At 37.4% G+C, this 3,930-nt stretch overlaps 1 long non-coding RNA gene across 1 annotated transcript; it reads left to right on the top strand.

Annotated features, from left to right (window-relative positions):
• The first annotated feature begins 2,486 nt into the window (after window positions 1-2,486).
• LOC129643390 (uncharacterized) lies at window positions 2,487-3,626 on the top strand. Its single transcript, XR_008710281.1, has 2 exons — window positions 2,487-2,544; window positions 3,062-3,626. It is a non-coding gene; the product is annotated as an uncharacterized LOC129643390 (long non-coding RNA).
• The last annotated feature ends 304 nt before the right edge of the window (window positions 3,627-3,930 follow it).

Raw genomic sequence — 3,930 nt, 5'->3', positions numbered from 1 at the left:
CAAGGGAAATTTTCATGCAAAGGTGAGCATGATAAAGGACAGAAATGGTAAGGACCTAGCAGAAGCAGAAGAGATCAAGAAGAGAAGGCAAGAATACATAAACCTATACAAGAAAGAAAGGTCTTAATGACACCAGATAACCACGATGGTGTGATCACTTACCCAGAAATGGACATCCTGGAGTGTGAAGTGGAGTGGGCCTTAAGAAGAATTGTTATAAACAAAGATAGTGGAGGTGATGGAATTCCATCTGAGCTATTTCAAATCCTAAAAGACGCTGCTGTGAAAGTGCTGCACTCAATATGCCAGCAAATTTGGAAAACTCAACAATGACCACAGGACTGGAAAAGGTCAGTTTTCACTCCAATCCCAAAGAAAGGTAATGCCAAAGAATGTTCAAACTACTACACAACTTCACTCATTTCACATGCCAGCATTGTTTTGCTCAAAATCCTTAACTAGGCTTCTGCAGTACGTAAACTGAGAACTTCCAGATGTACAAGCTGGGTTTCAAAGAGGCAGAGGAACCAGAGATCAAATTGGCAACATTTGTTGGATCATGGAAAAAGCAAGGGAATTCTAGAAAAACATCTAGTTCTGTTTGGTTGATTATGTGAATGAATAATTTGACTATGTGGCTCTTCGATTGTGTGGATAACAACAAATGTGGAAAATTCTTAACGAGATGGGACTATCAGACCATCTTACCTGTCTGCTGAGAAAAATGTATGGTAGAAGCAACAGTTAGAACTAGACATGGAACAGCTGATTGAGAAAACAGGATCAAGTACATATTTGTCACCTTATTAGCATTAGTTTATTTCCATCATCACTACTCTTGCTTTTTCCTTTCTGAAAACGTGGAAAGTAATGAGAGCTTGGATCCAAACTATGGCTTATAATTTCAACATCAGTCCTAAATTGTTTCCTGTGTTTAGTTCAAATGCTTACTTTTTGAGAGTGAAAGCAAGGCATTGTATAGAGAAAAACCAGGTTTTGATCTGATCCTTCTCGACTAGCTCTGTGACCCTAGAAAAAGAGTCTCTTAATATCTTGGCTTATAATCCTGAGAAAGAAAACCTGGAAATTCTCAAATATTCTTGCACTGGATGCTGTTAATTACTGGATGTAATTACTTGTCACCTGGTGGTGGTGGTTTAGTCTCTAAGAGGTATCCCATGGACTGTAGCCTGCCAGACTCCTCTGTCTGTGGGATTCTCCAGCAAGAATATTGGAGTGGGTTGCCATTTCCTTCTCCAGAGGAACTTCCAGACCCAGGAATTGAACCCCAGTCTCCTGCACTGCAGGCAGATTCTTTACTGACTGAGCTATGAGGGAAGCCCTAACTATCCTTACTTTAAATGATTCAGTCCAGTCCATTTGCTATTGCTGGATCACGTCTGACATTTTTACAACCCCAGGGACTGTAGCCCACCAGGGTCATCTCCCCATGAGATAGCCCAGGCAAGAATACTAGAGTGGGTTGCCATTTCCTTCTCCAGGGGAATGAAATAGGATGAAATGATTTAATAGGATGAAACTATTCCTGTTAGATTTCTGATCACATGTTCACAACACTTTCTTATATGGTAATAGGCTATGCACTTAACAATATTTGTATTACTCCTTTTCTTCTTATCCTTTTCTTTGTAAAACTTTGTTCATTTTTTAATGAAAAATGAGTCAGTTTAATCTTTGAGCTCTACCTCTATTATTTTTGTGTGTTAAATATATAGCGCTGCTAAGTCACTTCAGTTGTGTCTGACTCTGTGCGACCCCATAAACAGCAGCCCACCAGGCTCCTCTGTCCCTGGGATTCTCCAGGCAAGAACACTGGAGTGGGTTGCCATTTCCTTCTCCAATGCATGAAAGTGAAAAGTGAAAGTGAAGTCGCTCAGTCGTGTCCGACCCTTAGCGACCGCATAGACTGCAGCCTACCAGGCTCCTCTGTCCATGGGATTTTCCAGGCAAGAGTACTGGAGTGGGGTGCCATTGCCTTCTCTGTAAAATTACAGTAGTTGCCACTATATATGTGCATTTTAAAATAATTTGAAATGTTTGGTACAACATCTTTAGAAAAAAAAACAAACAAACATTAAACTGCCATAAATACAAGAATATTTAAAAGCTCTACTCTTAAATTCTCCAATTCACATTTATATCTTTAAACAGTCTTTAATATTGTTTCTGCAAGAATACCAGACAATAAAGTACATTAATTCATCATAACATCTAAATAATTGTTTCAATTCTGAAAAATCTTGAAACCATTTAATTTCTGAAAGTCATTAGTAAATTATCTTTCTGATCATTAGCTCTTACCATATATAATTTGCATATTAGGCTCATCCATTTCAAGGTGATTAACAGAACATTCAATTATCTGATCAGATTATTTAGGATGGAAACATCATCTTCTTCCAATTTCCTGGAGATACCATCAAGATCCTGGCACCTTAAATGCAGCTATTTGAGAAGTGCCCTTGGATCTGAATTGATGGTCTCATTTTTTAGGCATGCTTGGAATATTTTCATATTCTCCAGGTCATTAGCTACTCTCCATCTATCAACGATTAAAAACACCAGATTTGGAAAGAAAGCTGGGATTAAATACATTCTTCATGTTACATATAAAAAATAAAATATATTGTTTAGTTTGGTAATGATCTGCTGTAAAATAGCCATGGCTTTGTTTTATAAAAAGTTAGGAACTGAATGATCAGGTGTGTTTTCAGCGTGTAACACAGTGAATGGCACGTGGTGGTTTCACAGTGAATGTGTGTTGAAATGTAGTCATCAGTTTCATTCGGTTCAGTTTAGTCACTCAGTCGTGTCTGACTCTTTGTGACCCCACGGACCACATTGAGTTTATTGCTTACTATTATTAATGATTGTGATATATTTGTGAAATAACCTGCCTTTCAGAGCAGTGAATGTGTGTTTGCTAGTGCACTAATAATGTTTGGAATGATAACTGGTATAAGGCATTATTAAATGCATATTTAATTGATGGAATCAGTGAGTATATAAAATGGTTTCAACATCTGTTTTCCTTACTTAGCTGAGAGTCATGAAGAAAGGAGAACCACAAGGACCACAAGGAACTGGATTCTGACAACTACCTGAATGATTTTGGAAATGGAGTTTTCCCAAGGTCTTCAAAACAAGTCTGTCTGGTGAAAATTTTGAGTTGTGGCAGCTTGAGTAGAAAACTCAGTGAATCTGCACTTGATCTGAGCTACTGAACTGTGAGGTATTAAATGGGTGCTGTTTGAAGCCCTTGATTTTGTGACAATTTGCTACATGGTGACAGGAAACTAATATAGGTTTAAAGAACTGGAGGAATACTTCTGATATTTTGATACAATTTTTGATGTAATGCTGATCATGCTCATATCTCAAAGCTATTATCTGAGAATTACATTTCATCTCTAAAATCATGTTGAGGTCGTCTTTAACAAATCTTTAATATGAACAGAACAGTTAATATGTATGAAGGCAATCTTTCTGCTACTCTTTCTGGAAATGTGCTCTCTTGAGCCTCATGGGGAACTGGTGAAAATTAGTGAAATTTAGCTGTACTAAAAAGACTACCTTATACTGGTGTGTCCTGACAGTTTACTCAAGACTTGAAGGGCGTATTTTCTATTCCATCTTGCAAAACATGTTTCAATTTAATGTAGGAGAAGTAGGGGAAGAGAAATAAAGCATATGGGTACTTTCACCTTTTCCTCTGTTTCATTTTCATTGTGTTTTAATCTATTCCTTACAAATGTGATGTTTTCTTATTTTTAATCATATGTCCTAAGCTATTAATTGTTTACTACATTCTCCATGTATGAAGGGGCTTCCCTGGTGCCAGTATAGCATGGATACCATAGAGTACGAAGCTCTGAGTAATACTGTTCAGATTGCTAAATCCTTAATGTA

Source organism: Bubalus kerabau, chromosome 2, assembly GCF_029407905.1.
Source record: "Bubalus kerabau isolate K-KA32 ecotype Philippines breed swamp buffalo chromosome 2, PCC_UOA_SB_1v2, whole genome shotgun sequence".
In the NCBI taxonomy this organism is placed as follows: Eukaryota; Metazoa; Chordata; class Mammalia; order Artiodactyla; family Bovidae; genus Bubalus; species Bubalus kerabau.
This window is presented reverse-complemented; position numbering and strand designations above follow the sequence as displayed.